At 45.6% G+C, this 23,671-nt stretch overlaps 1 protein-coding gene across 1 annotated transcript in view; it reads right to left on the bottom strand.

Annotated features, from left to right (window-relative positions):
- Positions 1–23,671, bottom strand: part of LOC138480771 (G-protein coupled receptor 83-like) — a 638,075-nt gene that overhangs the window by 609,498 nt on the left and 4,906 nt on the right. The gene's annotated exons all lie outside the window — the stretch shown is intronic.

Genomic DNA, 23,671 nt, shown 5'->3' with positions numbered 1-23,671 from the left:
GTCCATGAGGCTGGAATACAACGCCCCTTGAGTTGTGGGAGCACCCATGTTGAAATGCGTATCAACCCTAATATGACTATTAATCTGTTATTACTCTACAGGCCTCCCTAACCTATGCTTGATTTTGACGACCCACTTCTGGCAATGCTGCTCCCTATACTCAGGCCTACTTCTCAAGTAAAGAGTAGGTTTTCAAACCCCTTCCTGAAAAGTAGAAGCAAAGGGCCATGCCTTGTGCTGATGGGGAGGAGATTCCAGAGTCTGGGAGCATAGACAGAGAAGGATTGTCTTCTGGTTCTTTCCTTCCTGCACCGCAGAGATCACGTCTGCACATGTTCTCACTTCTAGTGGATAATGGTCCTCTGGAGATGCTGAGCTTCTCAGGAGGTAACTTGGGGATCCCAAGCACAGTCAATACACAGGCACAGTTCTTTCCCACACAGCACGGTTTCCATTAGATCAAATGTGAGCAGGGGAATAACCCAATGTGTTAACCCTTATTATTTAGAATAAATTCCCACTTTTCTTTAAAATGATGTGGTAGGGTGGTGGGGGAAACATCAGACATAGTTATATGACTGGATTATTCATTCAATTAGGGTGTGCTTTATGCAGTCAGATACAATCCTGATTGGATGAATGCTCTACATAAAGGAAACAGCAAAAACAGTACTGGTGTATTATACACAACTCCGAAAGCACACACATTTGGATTTGTGCTTCCACAACTTTCAAGCACATTTTAAAATGGAAAACTAAGACAGAAAAGAAAAAAAAAATGTGATAAAGGGTAGTGTAATTAAATATGTACAGAGCTAGAAAAAAGGGCAATCAACAATAGGACAGTAACATTACTGCAGAAAAGCACATATTGAGGGAAAAGGAAAATAAAGGGATGGGAAAGAGACAGAAACCAGAAAAGAAGAAACAAATCTATAGTAGAGGAAAGAAAAAAAACAAGAAAGATTACATGGAGAAGTATATCTCTAAAATGGAATAAAAAAGAGGGTAGTTCAAGGGAGGAGAGGAAAAGGTAAAATGTCAAACAACTGCTAAGGAGGTAACAGAATACAAGGAGAGGATTTACAGAAAATGAAAAAATTGGGGTAAAGTGTATAAAAAGCGCTTTGGTGTGAATGATGACACGTGTAATAAAAAATAAAATAGCCACACTGTATCTCAGAAGGATGTCTCCAGCATCCTCCCCGGTCCATGACCTTCACAGGCTCTCTGCATTGTGATGATAATGATTGCTGACCCCCTCAGTGGGTTGCAATATCCCTGCGATACAGTTCTGCATGTACTTCATATCCTATATTCAAATCGACCTGTGGCATGAATGTCCATTGAAATCAGATCATTACACCACTGTCCAGATGTAGTAATGAATTACAGTTTATTGTGACATCAAAATGCCTTCTGCAAGAGATTGTGCAGAGTGGGAAAGAAACATCCATTACAATAATTGTGGCTGCCCAATAAACCCTTTAAATGTAAGACATTTCGTGATTCCACTTCCGGAAACTAATATTCTCTGGCAATTCACTCTTATTAGTTAATAAAGCACATTCATCTTAGTATGCTTTGGGATGAGTTGCCACCCTGGCACAGAACCTCGCTGAGGTTTTCAGTAGAATATGAAGTGAAAACGCCTCAGTCTGTCTTTTGTTAAGAAATACACTATCACAGCTGGTGAAATGCTTCAAACTGACAGTCAAATGAAGGGAATGAACGAGAAGGAGATTGCAAATGCGGACGCTGCATCCTGGACACTGAAGGCAACTGCAGTTAATGTCCCAAAGTCTTATGTGCATGCCAAAGAGAGACCAGAATTGCAAATAAGTTCAGCTGTGTTTCTGTGAATTGAGGTCAAGTCCCCGAAGCATTTGGTGAACGAGAAAAATAATGCATATATCATACCAACATTGCCTGCTGAAGACGGGGGTAACATTCCCAAACCATCCTGCAAGGGCAATGGACAGTGTAGATAATTAGATAAAGCTCTGATGTAGGAACAGGAGCAAAAGCCCCCAGGCATCATATGGAAGATCACGTGGGAGGCCTGTTTTCTTTGTTCAGACCCACATGTCCTGCTAGACGGAAAAACATGTTATCTCCTTGGCCAACCCCACTGGTAACATAATGGAGGCATGGCAGCATGGATATTGCTTTACATAAAAACGTGAATTGCAGAAAGTTTCTCTTTGCTGATGGACCTAAACTGAGTCCTCCCCCGCTACCTGGTGCTGACCCAGCCAGAACATCAGCACATGATGCCTGAGGACCGTTTACATAAAACATTTCTAATTTAAAATCTATTTTTCTCTGCTTACAGTTCCCAAAGTCAAGCGAGTTAGAGCAGGAGGAGCCAACTTCCCTTAGTTAGCAGCCCGCCAGTGGAATGCCCTTCCACCGCCCCTAAGAGCTGAAACTTCACACATAGCCTTCAGCAGAACTGGCAAGACTATTCACCCAATCATCACCATGTGCTAACTATATGCAAGGATATCAATATCACCTGCCTGCAATGTATCATGTATGTATTTAGCCTGCATTGATTCCAAAGGCCACTCAGAGGCCTCATGTAACTAAGCTCATCACATGTAACAGTGGGCCTCATTCCGACCCAGGCGGTAAGTTACCGCCTGGGTCGTACCTTTACCACCATGGCGTAAACTACGTTTACGCCATGATGGTTGGCGGACTTACCGCCCCATTCTGAGGTTGGTGGGGCGGTAAGTCCCCAATCCCCATTTACCCTTCCCCATTCCCATTTTTGCCCCATAGGGCATAATGGGAGTGGGGAAGGCGTTAATTACGCCACCGTAAATTACGGTGGCGTAATTAACAACAAGGTCCCTTAGCGCCATGGATTTTAACACCTGCTAAAAGCAGGTGTTAAATCCTCCATGGCGCTAAGGGACCTCGGAATCAGGCGGTAAGGGTCGGCGCTGTTTACGCTGCCGTAAACCCCTTACCACCTGGGTCGGAATGAGGCCCAGTGCCTTGATGCCCAAGGGCTGTTTGCGCGCTATACACATTTAAAGAAATAAGAACATCTGCGGAGGCAAAGCCTATATATGACACAATGTGCCTTTATAAATTGCCCCAGCATTATAAGTTGGCAAATAGATTTTAGGTTTTAACATCAAGCCCCAACACACACAGCACGTCGTCAGAGACTGAAATGAATGGAGCCGTTGCTCATTAATTTGCTGTAGGAGTTCTACCTGCAATGCCACAGCAGACCAGGATAAATCCCGACACTAGTTTCTCTCTAGCCAGTGGAGAAATGATATGTTTGGTTGTGTATATCACAACCATTGAGGTCCCCTCCTTTAGAATGTTTCCCAATAATACAGCATAGGCCTGACCTAGACTGCCAGGGACTCAGGAACTTAATGAAGTCCCACCTGTGTCAGATAAGCTATGGTCCTCAATACCAACGTGTCCCTCAGGACTCGCTCAAATGTGCCCATACAGAAACAATCATCTCTCCGCTCTTTGCACGTTGAAGAAGTGGCATTGTGGCATATAAGAGTAGTGCATCTTTCAATCATGCCCAATACTGTTAATAAAGGAATCCATGTTTAACCATCACATGCCCAAACAACATGACAGGTGTATCAGCACATTACAAAGTCCTCAAATAATTTTCCACATGCTATCATTATTTGCAAGAACATCATATATTATAAGGAAGTAAGGTCTCTTGGTGATTGAAATACTTATCGCACACATCTGTGTTCATCCCGGTGGACACAGGTTTGAATCCAGGCAGGTGACCCATTCATCAAGCCAAAGTCGTACAAACAAGTACCACACAACCGTCTGCTATTGTCATCAAAGCTCCCGGTATTCACAACACTGCAAGGACTTAAAGTGTTCCCCCACATGTATTTGCTTCAGGGACAAGTTGAATACTTCTTCTCTAAGACAACACAAGTATTAGTTATCCACAGTGTCTCTTGGGACTGCCAGTCAGGCTGACAGACATGACAGCCAATTAGACAAGAGATTCAATCCAGAGGGAGTTATTTAGCAAGCCGGAAGGCCGATCTCCAATATGAAGTTGTTGATCAAGAGAAAGACACGTCTTAGGGGTTATTATCTCATATCATCTGTGTAGTTGCAAAGTCGGGCATCCTGTCTCTCCATGGGTTTTAATGGTTTTAATGAGCCCAGTTTGGAAATATTTGAGGGACTGAATATTTGATGCAGAGATGGAATAATGCATGCGCTTTTCAATTCACATGAATCTTTTGTAGATGGCAAAAAGAAAAGTGAGGAGAATTGACAATAATGAGAGTTTTAAATCCCAAACTCTACTATTAAGATCATCATATGTAACACATCTACACAAAAAGCCCTCCACTTGCAGACTGAACAGTTGGGCGAAAACAATGTGTTTTCCATAGTGTGAATACTTGCATTTGAATGTGTGTTTGTATTAATGAATATTTGCAATGTATGGTTAGATCAGTCCAGCCTTTTGTATTAACTACTTGGTATGTCAGCGGAACAGGAAGCCCCATGACCCACGAGGAACATCCTCAGGGCCCTTCTGTGATACAGAATGTCAAAGGCAGCCCCTGAAACAGAGAACCACCCGGAAAACATAATTGAGACTGTGAACTCAATGAGTAATGACATTGGCCCTCATTACGACCCTGGCGGAAAGTGACTGACCGGACCGCCACAGCGTAAATAGCGTTTCCGCCATTGCACGATGGAGCAAAGTGCGGCCCATTCCGACCCATCGGGCACGAGCACCACGGCATGGCGGAAGTGCAAAGTCCACGATGGCGGAAATGACCCCAAAACGGCCCACACCGCCACCGTACGGCGCCCTAGGTGCAATACCGCCACCCATCCTAGCGGACACCGCAGTGAGCGCCAACCGGAAAGTACGGTGACCGGAAATATACGGAAACGGAAGTAAAAACATGGGCCCGGAACGGGAAACAACACGCCGTACACCTATAAAACCACAAAATCCACACAACCACTAAAAACACTACCCTGAGACACATCCCAACCCGTCATCCACCCTAGCGAAACCAAGAAAAATGGGAAAAGTAGCGAAGAAAGCGTGTGACCGCAAGCGGCAGGTCCACTTCTCCCGTGAGGAACTCACCGTGCTTATAGAGACCCTCCAGGAGAATGCCGCCGCCGTCTTCTCCACGCAAATGACCAGGACGGCACTTGCGAACAAGAAGGCCATATGGGCCCTGGTGGCACAGCGGGTAAGTGCGGTGGGGACCGCACCCCGCAACCCACAGCAATGCAGAAAGCGATGGGACGACCTGCGGATACGCGTCCGTAGCATACTTTCTGCCAACCGCAACATTGCCACAGCCACCGGGGGAGGATCGGAATCACCCATCAAGTTGACCCCCTGGGAAGAAATCTGTGCCTCCACCATTGGAATGGAGAGCATAGAGGGAGTCGGAGGGATGGAGAAAGGAGTGCAGACATCCGGAGAATCAGGTAGGTGGCCCAAATGAAACAATGCTAAATCCACAATGTCCAATCATGTGAAGTACCATGTGTCCACATAGTGCAACAGAAACACATGTCCAGGAGAACGTCCACACACATTGGCCTGATAGCGCACTTTAAAACTCACAATAAATACATAAATAATTAAAAACCCCAAAAACACCCACTACACGTGCAGCAGGCACACCCTAACTGCAGGCTGCCAAACAACTGCACCCTCACTCCACACACAAATGAAAGCACCTCCAAGTCCCCGACCCAAATCACCCTCAGGTACCACCCCAATGCATGTGATACATTGCCATTCCAATTCCCACAGACCCATTAATAACGCTCGCCCTCCTTTACTCCACCACAGGGTCCGATCCAAACGACAAGCTTCAGGACACCCCTACCAGCACACCTGCAAAGAGGGCCAAGACCAACGGCCAAAGACCCTCCACCTCAGCTGCACGCATCAAGACACGGCAGCAGCACAAATCAGGTGGCAGCACAGAGGAGGGAACATCAACAGGCACCCCAGCAGCCAGCATGCCCACAACAGCAGCACCACAGGTCCCCCCAATGGATGCCACAGAAGGCACTGCCTCTGGTGGCAGCAGCACCATAGGTGACACCCCATTAATGGCAGCATGCTCCAACACAGAAGACGGGGATGTCGAAGTCAGATCCATCCATGACCTGTCCCAATCCCCCTGTCTGTCCCATCCCGTACACCATGAGGATACCACGCAGGGGCACCCACAAGACGACGACTGGCCATCCCCCACAAGCCCTGTGGCAGGGCAACATGAGGCGAACAGCCACTCTGTGACACCACCGCAAATGGCCATGGCCCAGCAGAGGCAACAGTCCCTCGACCAGTTAATCGTGCAACAGCAGCAACTGGCCACGCTCCTCAAGGACCATGCCGATGAATGTGGGGGCACTAAGGCAGACATAGAAACATCAACTGAGACACTTAGGGCAGAAATGGAGAGAAGTACAGAGACACTAAGGGCACAAATGGAGAGTAGCACTGAGTGCCTGAGAGTCCAAATGGAGAGTAGCACCGAGAGCCTGAGAGTCCAAATGGAGAGTAGCACCGAGAGCCTGAGAGTCCAAATGGAGAGAAGCACCGAGAGCCTGAGGGGGGAACTGCATGCGACGTCCAAAGACGTATGTGCCGAACTTGCCGCAGTGCGCCGTGTGCTCACTGAGCTCTCACAAACCCTTAGGGACATGCATGGACGTGAGCAGGCAGAGACATCATCCGTTGCAAGTTCCGTCCAGGGCAGCCCCCAACGTAGATCTGGGAGGAACCTGCGCTCCACAGGCAGGGGTGCCCCTGATACCCGCAGAGGGGGCTTGCAATAGCGACTGCCCACTGACAATGAGCATCTTTGGACACTGGTGTTCGGGGGGGAGGTAGGAGGGTGGAGGGGGTGTGTTGGGCTCACTTGGGTGGCGGGTCGATAGGGTGTTCAACATGATATCACATATGCCATAAACAATGCACGATCAACCAATTGGATGTGTGGACAATGATCTTTGTGTACTAGGCCATCATAGGCGTACAGTCCATATTGTGCATGTACCAGACACACACAGTGCCACGAGTCCCGTGTCCATGTATCAGCCACCAGGCGTGAGTGCTAGAAGCATGCATCAATGAGATGCTGATGAATGTCACGGCCCTCCTGTGCCTCTCGGACTCCTTGAGGTGCTGCCACATCCCCACCCTCATCATGACCATCTTCAGGTGCTTGCAGTTCTGCGTCAGGGGGCATGGGCACATTTCTACGTACGCATATGTTGTGTAGCATGACACATGCCTTCACCATCTTTGCAACCTTCTCATGGCGGTATAGGAGTGCCCCGCCAGACCTGCTGAGGCACCGGAAACGAGTCTTCAGTAGGCCGAATGCCTGTTCAATGACTACACGGGTACGTGAGTGGGCATGGTTGTAGTCCTCCTCATGCTGGTCCCGTGGGTTCCGGACTGGTGTGAGGAGCCATCTCTTCAGTGGATATCCGGCATCACCTGTATGTGGACGATAAACAAATTATGTGGAATGCCATTGCTACGTACGCACCCCCCCCCCTTCCTGCCAGGTCATTGCCGCATCACATACCCCACATCATCATGCATGAAATGAGACTCACCGAGTAGCCAGGATCTGTACCCTGCGTGTCACTCCATGTAGCGTGGTATTGTTGAGTTCCTCAAGACCATAGAATCATGGGTTGATCCAGGGAATCGGGCACAACAATGTGTAATGATCCTGTTGGAGTCACACACCATTTGTACATTCAGAGAATGAAATTGTTTTCGGTTGCGGTACTGGGCCTCCATGGCATGTGGGACGACCAATTCCACATGGGTGCAGTCGATGGCACCAAGGCAACCCGGTATGCCGGCAAGTGCATGGAATCCCACTTTTGTGTTGGTAATTTCCTGCTCCGAGCGTGGTAGAGAGATGTAGTCGTCTGCGTGCTGCAGGAGGGCATCGAGCACTTGCAATAGTGTCCGTGAGAACAGTGGCTGAGAAATGCCATGCAACTGTCCGACTGTGTGCTGGTAGGTGCCTGTGGCCAGGAAGTGGAGTACAGACACCACCTTCAGTAGGGGTGGGATGGCGGTTGGGCTATCTATCATGCTGACAAGGTCAGCCTGTGTCATGTCCACAATGGCGGCTATGGTGTCCCGGTCCAAACGGTAGAGGGTGTGGATCTGCTCATCAGTGAGGTTGAACGGATGTGCTCGGCGGCGTGGGATTGCGGGCTGCCTGCGTGGTGGTAGTGGCTGTGCTGGCGGCCCTTGCTGGCCCTGCCTTGCCCTCCTCCTCCTCCTGCGTCTCCTCCGTGCGGCCGGTAGTAGTTGGTGTTCGTCTTCTTCTTGGAGTTGGAGTACTTGCAGTGCTATCAGGTCCCCCAGGGCCAACATCGCGAGTCCTGCCGGTAGCATTTCGGAGTGGGTGTGGTTGTGGGAGGAGACTGGGTGTGCAATTTATGTGTTTTCAGGCTGTATGGCCTCCACCTGTGGTGATTCATTCCACCTGTGCAAGCTGCTCTCCCCTTTGGCCGAGCACGTCCCGCACACAACGCTGCAATTCGAGGAATGGCATCTTGCTATTGCAATCATGTATTTGTACCCGATGGCCGTGTAACATTGGTTGATATGTTCATTCGGCTATGGTCCCATTGTTTCACATACAATCTTTGCAGTCGCGAACAGACTTGTGAAGGGTCAGTGGAACGTAGTACTCGAGTAACGGTGGACCCTCATGCATCACTGTACCGAGTTGCAACGACGGCTGGGGCGTCCCATTTGTGAGTGAAGGCAGTTGCCATTTTCACACACAGCCGCACTAGATGGATTAATTTGTGATTTCAAGCGGCCACAGATGCCTTTTCGACGTGATGTTGCAAATGAGGAATTCGAAGGGCGGCGCTTTCGGTTATCAGCTAGCGGCGAGGAGATGCCCACAGGTCTGACTGCAAATATAACGTTCTATTGTTCAATGTCCTTGGGACAGGGGCCATGGCGAGGATGCATGATTGATTTGAATAGTTTGGGATGCGCAATAGCGAAGTGGACGATGAGGCCGGACGTTCCCAAATACATGTTACTTCACAACACTGGAATTACGGGCTGGGGCACAGTGGATTTTGCAGGCTGCATAACGCACAGACTCAATGGAATTCGCACATGTTATGTGAGTATGGAAACAGGCGTTTTCATTACGGGATGAGGGAATGATGAATGGATGCATGGGCAGATGATTTGATACAGTGTTTGCCATGTACAGGGCTTCTTGGAATCTGTCCGCCTCCCCTGCGCTATGTGATGCAGGGCTGCCATAGTGGGACCATCGTCTATCTGGCCTTGTTGAGCCCTCCCTGTCTCGACGCGCCCTCAGACACTTGTGTCCATGCACGTTACCAATCCCATCTGATGGATTCTGTTTTCACAGACGCATGCACAGGTACACTCGTTTGTGATGGTGTTTACACCTCGATATAGATAGTTATGAGTCGCAAGTGGTTTTGGGGTGGTGATGATCCTTTGGAGTGGGCTAGCATGCATATGGCTGTGGATTTAGTGTGATCATTGAAGTGAGTTGTTCGAATGTAGTTCTGATGGCCATTCTGTTCTTTTTCTTTTCTTTTGGTTGACAGGTATCTCCTCCCCTTTTGCCACTGCCATCTGTATGCCACTCCTGCAGATGGCTTTTAGTCCCGACACCTGCTGCTTCGTGTTAATCAGTGGAGCAGCATTACGATTTTATGGGACGATCGCCAATGGGCCACATGCCCTTACGCAGTACTAGTGGCTCGGAGCAACATTTCGGCCTTTCAGCTGGACTAGTGCCTCCCCATTGGGACGGCCCTGCGGTTCTGTGCGCCTCCATGTTGCCTTTTCGTACGAGAATGTGGCTCTGTGTACCATGAAGGAACAGGGCGTCACACAAGAAGTAGCTGGTCATTTCTTGCGGATGCAGCCCACAATGGTGAAATGTGTTTTGGAGTTCATGGCCTAATGGCTGTATGGGCTTGGTGAATTTGTTGTGCATTAAATTTCCATTCTGATATGGGCCGTGTAGCGTTCTTCTTTCCAAGTGATGTGGCATATTCCTATTTGGGGAGCGATGTATTGTGAGGAGATCTGCATTGGGTTCCAGCTTCGGAGTATAGTTGCGTGGTACTGTGCTGGGCGCGTTTGCCTACGAAGCCCAGTGAGGTCAGGGATGAGGGCTGCCAATATGACTGTTTGAATGATGTCATGCTCAGGGGCGGGGGATTAGGTTTTGTGTAACAGATGCCGGTCAGCCAGGTGGACTGGTGGAATGATGTGATTTTCGGAATATTGCTGGTCACAGGTGCCTGTGTTTGCGTGCGTTTCTTGGTGGGGGACTGTGGTCATGTCCATTGGAATGGCTTCTGTATTCGTGCCATCTGTGCCCTGCGGCTCCCATTGGCCCCTCTTGAGATTCTTTTGTTCGTTGGCATGCATGGGTGACTTGTACATTTCACTGGTTGCATTGTGACTTCATTGCACCTACGGGGAGTTGTACTATGTGGCCAGGGAGCGGTGTACAGGCACTCAGTGGGGCCGTTTACGGTTGATTCGCGATGCCGTACTTCTCACCATGGCGGAATGGTACTTTCCGCCGTGCTTGATGGCGTTAGGTACATGTCCGCTAGGGTCGGAATTCGCGTACCCTTGCGCCATGGTGGTATTTACGGTTTGGCATGGCGCGCGCGTACTTGGTGCAGTTAGCGTTGGCGTTCACTACGGTGTCGCTAATGGCATCGTACTTTGCGGTGACGGGTCATAGTCGCACCGAGCGCTATTCGATGGCGGTATTGCATTTCCGCCATCGTTTTTCGATTTCCGCCAGGGTCGTAATGAGGCCCATTCTGTGATCGCCAACTCACCGGCGCAGAACAGTCCTTAGGAACAAGGAATCAACTCCATTCCCAAACATGTTGGGGAACACATCCCATGTCTCATGACAGACACACCACCTCCTGGGACATTCTATTTACTGCTGAAGATTCACAAGCGGAAAAAGCCTTGCCAGCTGATCAGCTCTGCCATGAATTCATTAACTGTTGCGATATCCAGATGCATTGCATCTATCCTGAAACAACACCCTTTATTACAGGACACCCCACATTTCACACACAGGTCACATAGCACATGCACATACATCACAAAGTAACTGATTAATATGCATGGCCGTGTCACGTGTCTCTCCCAAGTTCTTTATGCAATTATTGTTAGAAATCGTTGCACAAATTCAGTATTGGGCCATTAGAATAAGCAGCCAGAATTTGAAAATCTTCAACTTGGTTGGAAATGGTTTTAGAAATGGAGGTTTATATGTGAAATGAATACATAATAATACATGCTTTCTCTTCCTTTTTAAATACAGCACTCCAAGATATTTTTCTACCATGAACTAAAATATGAATATGTTCAAATCCACTGGGCCCTGCTTTAGAAAGCATTTTTCATATCTTTGAAAACGCACACAAGGGTGAACTGCTTTTACAATGTATAGCAAATGTCAACAAAAACATACTTTCAAACTGTAGGGAAGAATGAAAGCAGTGCAGTATTTCAAACTGCTCTGTCTGCTAGCTAGTGCTTCTGTTGAGTGGATGCACAGCTCTTAAATAAGAGGACCACAGCACTGCATTCACTGTATGCCATCCGTGGGGGCACAACTCTCATTATTATGCATCCCGCCCGGTCTCTTTGCTGTTTACCATCTGACGAAGAAAGACCAGTGTGACTTCGGAAAGGCATGCCTGATTCCATCGCTGCATGATGCTTTCAGTAAGACCAATACAAGGTATCAAAACTCAAACCTGTCTAGGTTTTTTGGAACTGAACTAACTGATATTTGGAATATAGCTATCAATCAAAGGTGCATATGTTTAACTTAAAGGCACAAATGCTGTACTTCCCATAATGTGGCCCACTCACTAGATTATTATGCTGTGACATTACCAAACCTGACACAATGTGTTTTAGGAGAGCAAAGTCATCATCTCTTCTTGTCTGTAGCTTTAAGATGTCAGGTTCTTTGAATTCCGATAAGTGTGTCAGTATTGGTCCACCCTTCCCTGGCACTTCAAAGTGAATAATGTTATGAGTTTGAGTTATGGAAGTACACCACCTGCCGAGCTGGATTTCAGCAACATGCCCTGGTAAAGGCAAAAACAATTAACTGATAGCACTTGATGCAATTTTGAACATCTAGACACCTTTCTTGGATTGGGAACAGGTGTGACATTGCAGGCAGACAATCCCTGGAGTTAGTCAGCTGGGAGTGTGGGCACGCTTTGTGTATGTGTTTGTGCCCATGTAGTTTGGTGCTGGTCCACAGTGTGCTCTAAACATAATACAGGGTTGAAATTGATCCATGGTAGCCAATGTAGGGATGCCAAACCTATGTTGAAGTAGCCCGACTGCTTTCAACCAATGAACTATCCGCTCATTGTAAAATCATCAATAGTTTTGCATCGGGGGCCTCCGCGGACAATAATGCAAGGATGTTGTGGGTGGTCTTCATATGGGGGAGCATTTTCTGTAGCTGGTATTATGTGTCCGCTGTAATGGTAGCAGGTAAGGATCACCCAGTCTGATGAGCAGGATGTCTTATATGTGGAGGCAGAGAGATGTTTGTTGGTCATTCAGTCATTTATAGTCTACAGACTTAAATGCAACCCAACCCAAAGGGCATCCCCCAGCTCTGACATTACATGTGGAGTTGTGTGTTGTCAAAGTACAGAGGCATTGCTGGTGTTATAAAGTGCACTTTTCTGTGTGCAGCCTCTCTCCCTTCCTGGCCTATACTGGTTCCTAAAGACACTCTCATCCTCTACCTTCAATGATCATTGGCTGCTCCTCATGGACATCATCCTCAGATTCAGGGAATGTAGAGCAATAAGCAGTAATAGAGGATTTGCGGAGTGCAACGGAGACCAGAGATGACACATTTTCACCCTGGCCAATCAGGAGGCTCGGAACGAGGGCTGTACTGTACACTACAAGACACAGTTCTAAGCTGCATGGGCAGCCAGCACCCCCTTGGATACCCAGCTCTCCCTTCACCACTTAGCAACTATGTAGTTTCCTACACTGGTGCTAATGATGTCTTAAAAAAAAGAAGTGTACCTTTATTCCGCGGCACGGTGCCACACAGCGCTGCTTATCAGTGAAGTCCATTTTCATTGTTGATGACATAAAAGTCATCGACATTGAAAATGGACTTCACTGGCAACCAGCACTACATGTAGCCGAACTTTGGGATAAAGGTACATTTCTTTTTTTAAGACACCATTAGCATCATTGTTGGGAGCTACACGAAGGCTAAAGGGTGATATGCTCCTCGGCGGTGGCCCAACCCTCCCAGTAAAGCTGATCCCTTATCTTGGGCTGACACTATTGCTGACAAGATCGTCCCGCCGCATCGGGGCATATTGCCTCAGGGCCAGTAGTTGTTATTTAATGGATTGTTTCAATAGTGTATGTTTGAGCTTCATTAACCGACTACCCATGTTGATGAAGGCTTTCAAACTTAGATAAGAGAGATATGATGCGATTGCAGATGTTTAAGTAGAGAGCACTTTTCAGAGTTTCTTCTCTTGGACTAGGGTGAATCATGATAAGGGGGTTGCTGCTCTTCATATGGCATACATGACACCAAAGTGGTTTCAGTGTCTGCACAATGGGGGTGGTTGATAGAGTGCAGGGACACTATCTTGGCCTGGAAAGATACCACAGTGCATTTCAGAAATGTTATTTTGTGACAAGCAGAATATGGTCCTAGGTTGGTCATCAAACTGAGGATTTTGAAAAGTTCTTTCAAATTGTCGTTGTCCAAATGTCAGAAGTCAATTTGCAAACACTGTTGTGGATGTAAAATGCAAAGTACTTGGCTATGGCCTTGTCAGAGACCACCTCTGAGATCCCAAAGAGTTCAACAAGGTATTAGTATAGTCTTGCTGCACTTGGGGCAGTGTCATTTGAAGGAGCAAACATGTCCAAGGATTGGATCATACCAATTGGTTAAATCTATGATTCTGGAGGAAGAGTATCTCAGCTCTAACCTCTGTTCCCATTGTATCACTTCCCTGTTGCTCTCATCTTAGTGCTGTGTGTCACATGGTGACCTAACACTGAAGCAACCTGTTTGCTCATAAAAAGTCTTGGACTACCTTTACATTAGATGAGGTCATTGAGAACATGTTTTTGATGGAATTAAAGCATAGGAGAAGTATTTTCTCCTGTATCACTTTACACCCTATCCACTCTAGCAAGTACCCTGAAATGTCAAATTGGATGCAAAACTGGGGACCTAATTGAACAAAGCAGTGTTATCCCCAGTTCAGCGACCCTGGCTGATCTGGTCAACACATACATTGATAATATATTGAAGATGATTTTTAAGCTAGTAATCTTATCTTCAAGGCAGGGGCCTTTCAAGTTCTGTATCTCAATCACTTTTAATGGTGTTTCAAGTACTATGGGCAGCTTATCAGTACTGAGTAGCTTTAGCCCACTTACTGTAAATCATCAAGTGCTACGTACAACACTTTTCTTACTTCAACTATGATACAATAAGGAGAGCCGTTCCAGGAAGGGGCTTCTTTGTGTCATCCAGATGACACCAATGGCTGCAGAATTGAACGATTGGCTTGGCGGGGGAAGGTTAAATGACCAAACTCCCATTACACTGTCCATTTCTTTTCAGACCTCTGCTGGATTCCAGTTTGAAAAAAAAAAACAACTGTTAATAACTGCAAGTATAACTTTAGAGACATATTAAATATCATTGGCCAGAGTCTTAATTCAGGAAAGCGGCTAGGGTTCAGTATCTAGTGGGTGATCAGAAGGCCCCTATACACAATTTATGAGAAATACCTTCAGGGTTGTCTTTCATGTTTTGCAGAAGCATGGGAGGAAGCCCCAGATAACCGGGCTTGTACAGTTTTACTGGGTGCAACAATGACTTTATAGCAAATCCAACCAAGCCCAAAACCATTTAAACTGCTCTCCAAAGGTCAAGAAACAGAGAATAGAGAAATTCTTCCAGAGGATTACCATGATCAGATGTCCTTGGTCATTTAAAGAGGTACTATACTGTGTTAACATTTTCGTACAGAAACCATCAGGACATGTCAGCCTGTGTTAGATCTGACAAGATGGAATTGCTCCACCGAATGCCAATTCACATAGAAACTCATTAACATGACACCACTAAATCGGCTTTAAGAGATCATTTTTGGTGGCCTCAAATGGATGCAGAGATTTAACGGAAAGTTGAAGATTGTTTGAGTTGCAGTAGTAGTGATAAGATTTTGAAGACTCATGTTCTGCCTATGATTGTTCTGGAAGTTCTGTGAGTCCCGTGAGAGGTGATAGCTATTGATTTCTTGGAGCATTTGAGCTTGTCAGGAGCGAGGGACAGCTATGTAGTTGTGGTTGTTGACATGTTCTCCAAGTGGCCAGAGGTGGGAGTGTTGTGTGAATTTTACCACCTCCAGTATTGTGAAGTTTTTAGAGGGGGTGTTTTTGAGAGAAGGTTTTACCTCTTCTCTGATTAGTGACAATAGACCCCAGTTAACATCAAGAGAGTTTCAGGAATAGTTAAAGTCAATTGGAGTGGAGCATAAGAGGACAGCATTATATCCCCCCAAAGTAATGGTTGTGTGGAGTGATTCAATAGGACTGTTATGAATGGGGTCAGGATCGCTGTTGCTAATAATGAGAGCTGGAGAGATGCTCTATTGTGTTGCAGTATTGCATAACTTCACATCCCACAACAGGAGTTTTTCGTGTGAGCTGTTCAAAGGTCACAGACCCAACATTGTATTAAATCCATGGGTGGTTAAAGAGGTCTGGATTGGTTCAACTTGAGTCAGAGAGGATCAGAGAAATGATTGCCAGGTGGGGTGAATTAGACAAAGAGTGGAATGACAAAAGAAAAGGCTGTGTTCGCACAGATTCTGTGAGTGGGGCAAAAGTTAAAGTGTGACTCCCAAGGAAGGGACGGAAGTGCGGTATGAGATTCTCGTCTGAAAGAGTTGTTGAGAAAGACTATGGCAATTCATTCAGAGTGTCTGGAGGTGAAGTTTGGAATAAAGAAAGATTGGCTTTGCTTAAGTGATTATTTTCCTATACCATTAATTCTTATTTTCCATTCCTTCTGCTCTGTTGTTAATGTTATACAACAATTATTTATCCTCCTTTATTGTGTGTTACATCATTAATAACGAGGTCCTGTTGGTTTTCTGCAAGGGAAGGAGGTGTGTTCTGATTTATTGCATACATTCTTCCTACCTTGTTGCCTTGGGGCTTACAGCTCCTTTCTCCCAAAACTTTCTCCTGTGTCATGTTATGCGGTGTTGGAGGTTGGAATCTCACAAGTTTCTAGATTTGTTATGTTTACTGCAAGAACCCTTCCGTGGCAGTTTGAAAGATATCTTGAGGGAGGTGGCTGCAGCCATACTTGAACACCACTTTCTTCTGAATACAGAAACCTCTTGCAGAGGTTCAATGGAAGTGGTTTGAATCATTTCAAACAGGCCATGAATCTTTGCAGAAATAAGTCTCAAGAAAAGGCATGGTTGTCAGAACAGAGAATCAAGTTGCAAACTGTTATGTCAACAAACAATGTAGCATGAGATGTATGCATCTAGTCTGAATTTGACATCACCTCTTGTCCTGCGCAGAACAAAACGTTATGTATATCCATGCAGCCTTTCTACCAAGATGATAAAATCTGATGGCCAAACATCTGGGAAGGAGTTTCCCCTCCTCATTGATTATTGTCTAGCTCCTCTGACGTTTAAACTATGGTTGAATTGTTAAGGTCTTCCATGGCTGGATATTTGTGTCTATAGCACCAACTGGCTACTCTCACTGTGTGATGAGCAGCAACAAGGAGCATCTGTGTTGATGATGACAACCTTTCAGGCCACTGGCGGGAGGGTCCTCTGCATACCTTTCCATCTGTTCCCCTTCTGGCCAGTGCCCTTCGGAAGATTTAGCAGGAGGAATACAGGTTAATGCTGTTGACACCTATGTGTACTCAGATGCCTTGATCTCTGTTTCTTCTGAGCCACCTATTATATTTGATCTGGCCATGCATAACAATCCCACCACTTCACTTTATGGGCTCGAAGTTGACTAAAGGGTTTATGTGTGGGATTTTTAAAGATCAACTGCCATAGTATCAGCTGGACAATATATGTGGAAGATATTGTCCCAATGGACTCAACACCAATATGCCTTCAGAGACTCCTATTTGCTCTAGAAAAGTATTTAAGTGACAACTCTCTGCAAATCAATGTGGAGAAGACAAAGATCATGTCGATTAGAAACACTTCAAAGAGATTAATCAAAAATTCGATTGGAAACACTTCAAAAAGATTAATCAAAAATTTCAGATGGAAACTTGCAGAAGTACAGATACAACACGTAGCAACTGTTCGATATCTAGGCATCCTATTCAATACCTCAATTAGAGAACACAAATGGATGTCTGATCTTAAACAACGTATGTTGACCTTTTCTCTGCAAGGGGCTAAGCTTCATGCCGAATACTGGAAGTTCACTCTAAAACCTGTATTAACTTTTTATATTCAAAAAGTATTCCCGTCGATCACATTTGGAGCCGAGGCCGGCTGGAATCTAGATTATCATCTGTGGTCAACCCTTGAAGGTTTGTTTTGGAGACGTATCCTCAAGCTTCCAAAAGGCGTCTCAATGATTTCCATAAGGTACGAATTGGGAATCGAATCAATGTACAACATAGTTGTTTGGAAATCGTTGGCTATGCTACGGAAGATGTCGCTAACGGATCAGGCCCCGGCATATCAAATTTTCTCAACTGCGGGCCAAAAGCAATATCGTGGTATTCTGCTAAATTGGTTCATCAGACTAAAAATGATCCTAGAATTTGCAGATATTAAGTGGGAAACACTCATAGCAATGCCCCAAATCGCCAAACCAAAACTAAGAAAATGTAACTGGATACAAAACTTAGAATAAAGAAACCTCTAACTAACTGCTTAGATCGTCTGCCGAGATATCTCCTAAAATTTCCTTCAAGAAAACATTGCAACCAATTCATGAGACTGCGTTTAAATGCATTCACAACTAAGCAGATCCAATGGAGGTGAAGAGTCACTAACATCGATAATAACCTCTGTAGGTTCTGTGAACAATCAGTTGAATCAGTGTAACATCTGATCACTGAATGTCATAAATTAACGCAGTCACGAAATCGCCATCTTGGACCTTTTTCTCCGGTAGATGAAGACATGGACAAATGGTGGTATTGGATTTTGTCTGGAACTAATGTACCCCTCAGCTGTGCAGTATGTGAGTTTCTGGAAAACAATCTGAGAGAGGAACTGTCCTAATTTGGAAATGGTTTCCTATATTTATGTTAATGTCAAGAACGTCTTCGTTTCTGCAACTGTTTTCTTGTGTTTTTGTGTGAAAGTTGGAACTGCTTTTTCATTGTAATTGAAGTTTATATATAAACTAATTGTTACAATTAAAATAAAAAAATAAAAAATAAATTAATAAAAGTGCAAAACAAACTGTGAAGCAAAGAAAGGGGTTACAGGGAGCATGCTGGGTTTGGCATAGGTGCATAGGGGGGGGCCACAGTGGTAGCTGGAATGAGTGAAGGATGAAGGGGAGTGAAGAAGGGAGAGCCCTGGAGTGAGAGAATTTGGATTTTTTCGAGGGGGCCAGTCGTATTTGTATTACCATGTGCCAGAGACATGGTGCACAGCAGGAAACAGGCTGTGCCCTAAGTTTTTTCCCTCTTGCAGGATGTTCTTTACAGTCTTGCCATGTTAGTGCTTCTGGTGGCATTATGGTTTCCATAGACAGTGGATTTCTCGGCAAGCCAGAATGCAGTTTTGGTTGTCAATGCTTTGCATGTGATTCAAGCTGTCTTTAACATGATATGTGCTTAAAGGGGTAACCAGAGTTGCCCCTTTACGATGGGGGTGAGGTGGTTGAATTTTCTTAGCTCTGTGATTAAGTGTGCTGCAGTGTCCTGGCCAGCTTTCAGAGGGCCAATGTGACATTGGGGAGTCCCGAGTATGCAGGAAGGACCTGTCTCTACATCGCTTTGTCATGAGCCAAACAGATAATGAACTCCAGGCATCCATCATAACTTTTGGTTTTACGAATGTCACTATACTTCCTTCTACCCTTGCTGCGGACCTAAAGACATTTCTCCTAGAAAGGGAAATGTCTGAGGAATCCGGATTTCATGTCGGATGAATAAATAATGCGTGTTTCCGTATCAACTACACTACCAGTAGACTGTGCTCAATGGTCCAGTGCAGTGTCTTCTCTGCCAATACTTGAACTCTTCATGCAACCGTTTGGAATTTCAAAACCACCCAGAAGACTCCTGTTGCCAGCATATTGAGAAGTTATATAAACACATCTTCAAACCATTGGAAGAAGCTGAAATTACATTCTTTCATGGAATGTGATCACTTTAATGGCACTTACATCAGTACCGGACATTGGAGAAATTAGTACACGCTTAATGTAACAACCATATCTTCAGTGAGCTCTAGATAAGGTAATCCTACAGCCCATCCTGCCTTCCTCCTAAAATACTTTCAAGATCCCCAAGTTACTCTGCCAGCATTTCATCCTAAACTATAGCTGTCCAACTCGGTGCATCGAGGACTGGAATCCTGAAGGGTTTTCAGGATACCCCTCATTAATATTCATGAGGAAAAATGTGCATACATTTAACATCATTGTTTGCAAATGTAGCTCATGAATATTAATGAGGGGTTTCCTGAAAACCCGGCATGGATCCGGATCGCGAGGCCTGGAGTTGGACAACCCCGCCCTAAACTATCAACACCAGAAGAACTTGTAACTCATGTTATGGACGTGTACAGTGCATCCATACCTACAAGGAAAATACATACCCATTTCACAAATCTGAATCCTTGCTTATAGCACTTGGAAGCAAATTAAATTGGAAGAACTCTGCCTCATCTACATTGAGTCACTGGACATGGTCACGCATTTCCAAAACGTATTTCTCGGTGGAGGTTCCTATATCCGAGTTACCGCATGGGCGCTCCACCAGAGCAATGGCCGCCTCCTAGGCTGAAGCTCAGGGAATATCCATGACGTACATCGTCAATGCCGCAACATTAGGCCAATCCACACACCTTCATGAGACACTACCAATTATCTGTTGGAGAAGATTTGTTCTCAAAAGCAGACTTTTGAGACAAGCCAATCATGAATTCATTATATCTATAAGCACCCTATGCATGGGATGCAGCCTGCAGGCATTCTTTATAACTAACTCTCCAGCCAATGGTCGATTCCTTCATGTAGAAAGGAATGCTACAAGGAAGGCGGAGGACAGGAGATATTGCCAAAAAGATGAGTGGCCATCATCATGACTCGTAGTCCTTCTGACTCGTTACCGTCCTTACGTCCCACCTCTCGCTGCCAATCTGGAATTAAAAACAGGAGTGAGTATAGGGGCAAGGTTATCATAGCTCCTCTCAGTTATCAAGAAAACATCGCATATTTTCTTAAAGGTATCCTAGTGTCTCAGCCTGGAAGGTGCATCGTTCACAAACTATGCACTGTGGTGTGTGTTAACTGTGACATCCAGCCACATGCCGAGTGCACCTGCTTGTGCCCTTGAAAACCAACACATTCTGTGACTCCCCTTCGTACATCAAGCACACATCCATGCACCGTGAAACCATGCATGTTTCCTATGTCACAATCCACATATCTATGATGTCAAACGTTCAAGACTGCCCACCCAGTTACGTCTCCAGCACACACCCACGTACATGTTCTGCCTGAGGCACACACGTTGACACTTGCGCAACTGAACTGGACAATTGTCCTTAACCCACACCTGTGGAATGCAACTCTTGTGCCCAGTGCACTTCAGCACACACTGCAATTTAAGGTGCACCCATGGGAACACCCCAATGGCTCGCATGACCATCAGCACTAAAATCTCGCAACTGTTCTTCCATATTGTGTAATTCTCACACCTGTGATGAAACAGTATTTTATTTTCCTCCATGCCGATAATGTTACCTTGAATTAATTATGTTAATGAAACTGCCAGGCGTTGACATCGAAGCTAATTAATGGTTGATTTATAAACAGATAGATATTATATACCAATGGGTACCCTCCAATGAGCATTTAGAATATAGCCATTGTTTGCTTCAATATATCCTCAATAATCCTCGCGCGCCACAGAAAGGTCATGCAGTGCTTCTGAATTTAATAATTCCGATGACTGAGCTCTCACTTTTCTCATAATATTTTCAAAATTAACATATGCTGGCATTTGTTCAAGACGCTCTACGTGCTAATGCTTTGATTTGCCTCATAGCCCGACAACACTGTGTTCTGTTGCATGAGCTGGCTGCGACAGTCAGAAACCTGATCCATAATCAATGGAGTTCCAGTACAACAAGTGCCTGCACATATGGCATTGGTGATCCATATGAGGAAGATAAATCACATTTTGTTATTGTAACGTTTAAACGTCATTGCACCTGGCAGTTAAAATGACACGGGAGGTCTTCATGAGTAATCATGGATCTTGAAATAGAGACTGTGAAAGGCATGAACAGGGATGTCAAGAGCGTACTATGCCAAAAGAGAGGACTTCCCCACAGAACCAGGATTAATAAACCTGAGTTGCTGACCAGCCTCCAAGCTTGGCTAGAAGCGAGGGCAACTGGGGATGAGGCTCCAGGGGGCATGCTAGGCCTCTTCTACCCGAATGATGAAGGCCTCCCAGAAGTGGTGGTGGAAGATGGTGTGTTTCTCACCAACCATCCCTCAGGGGGGCAAACTCCAGAGTATTAGTGAGGTCAGGGGCTAGTGCGGCATCCCACAGATCCCAGGCTTTGGCACAGCCTCCTTGTCATCCAGTTATTGTTCTGGCTGTTAACGATGTAGTGGCTAGAATACTCCTGTTGCAAGAGAGGTAACTAGTCCCCTAAGGCACAAAAAGGGCGGAACAAGGTCAACGCAGAGCTGGGCAAGCTGGCACTCGAAGAGAAGAACTAGGCCAACAGATCAACCTCTGGCGAAAGTAGCAGTAGTGGCTAAAACCAAGGTGCCAGGAATAAACCCCTGCACCAGATTCCCAAAGGTTTAGTATGAGTTTATGAAGTGGGGAAGGATATTTTTGATTTGATTTAATTGTTCAACTTGCTTTTCAGCTACAGGAGGTGGACGAGGTAGGGTGGGATGCAACCCTGATGAGTAGCTTACCGACACCATGGACTGATGCAATTCTTCAGTTAACTCTAGAGGAAATGTCTGTTTATGAGAGCACGATGCAATTCTTCATTTAACTCCAGAGTAAATCCCTGTTTATGGGAGCATGAAGGTGGTTCTCCTCAGGAGGTTCTGTAAAACCCCTGAACAGTATCTCAAGAACATCAGAAAGTTTGGAAAGAAAAGTAGGCAGTTATTTGAAGCATTCAAATACTTTTCATTGAAATACCTGAGCCAGTGGGTGGCTGGTAACAGACTTGACACATTTAAAGGGATGTACAATTTGATTGTGTGTGAGCATGTCTTGAAGAATAGTGAGGTTGACCTACACCCACATCTTGTGGACAAGACTATTACAGACCCTAGGGAGCTTGTGAAGCGTGCTGACAGATTTGTCAGTGCGCACCCAAACCAGAAGAGAAATCTTCGGACAAGAAAAGTAACAAGGATGGGAAGGACAAAGGTCAACCCCACTCCTCTTCGAAATCAGGTCCCTAAAAGCATGATTGGAAATCTCACAACTCTAGTACAACTGTGCACTCTGAAAAGCAGACCACAGAAAACCCTAACACTATGACACCTATGTTCTCACAACCTAAAGGTTGTTTTGTGTGTAAGGAGCTGGGCCATAGGAAATGGGATCCTACTTGTAAGGGCTTACCCAAGCAAGCCATAGTGAATGTTAGACTCATAGAGTGGCTGAATGTGGATTGGATGCACTGAGTTAGAATGGTACTGAGTCTCAATAAGAGATCCCAGTTCCCAATAATGTTCTTAGAACATTTGTGTATTAATAGACACCAAACTCCTGTGGTCAGAGACACTGTGGCTAACCTCACTGTGGACACAGCTGCGAGTGCAGCCAGGACAGTATATTTCTGGGCCTGATTGTACGGTCCATGGGTTTGACAGACACAGTAAGTGTCCCTTGGCGATAGTAGTGTTCAATTGGTGAGGTGAAATGACCCAAGGCCTTGTAGTGATGAAAGACTCAATCCCTGTCTCATGTCTGTTGTTTAATGATCTCTGTAACCAGGGAGGCTACCAGATCGAAAGCCAAAGAGTCTGCCAGATTGAAGACTCTCAGGCAATAGAGGGTAGCCTTCTCGGGAGCCTCTTGCTACAGTGAACAGTTCCATCATGGTGCCATTAGTGCTCACCCTAGTGACATGCGAGGTATAAAGTAGACAGACCTACGATGTAAAGCCTAGGCCAAATCCGCATATCGTAAGTACGACATACAATTATTGCCAAGACAGAGTCAAGGGATTTTTGTATGTTGAGGGTGGCAGCCATGATCTAGCACCTGGATCTAGCTGTGCCATTATGTTGAATAGA

The sequence above is a fragment of the Ambystoma mexicanum genome, chromosome 5p (genome assembly GCF_040938575.1).
Source record: "Ambystoma mexicanum isolate Mex_15411 chromosome 5p, UKY_AmexF1_1, whole genome shotgun sequence".
NCBI classification, from domain to species: Eukaryota; Metazoa; Chordata; class Amphibia; order Caudata; family Ambystomatidae; genus Ambystoma; species Ambystoma mexicanum.
Note: the sequence above shows the minus strand (reverse complement) of the source record. Positions and strands in the feature narration are given on the sequence as shown.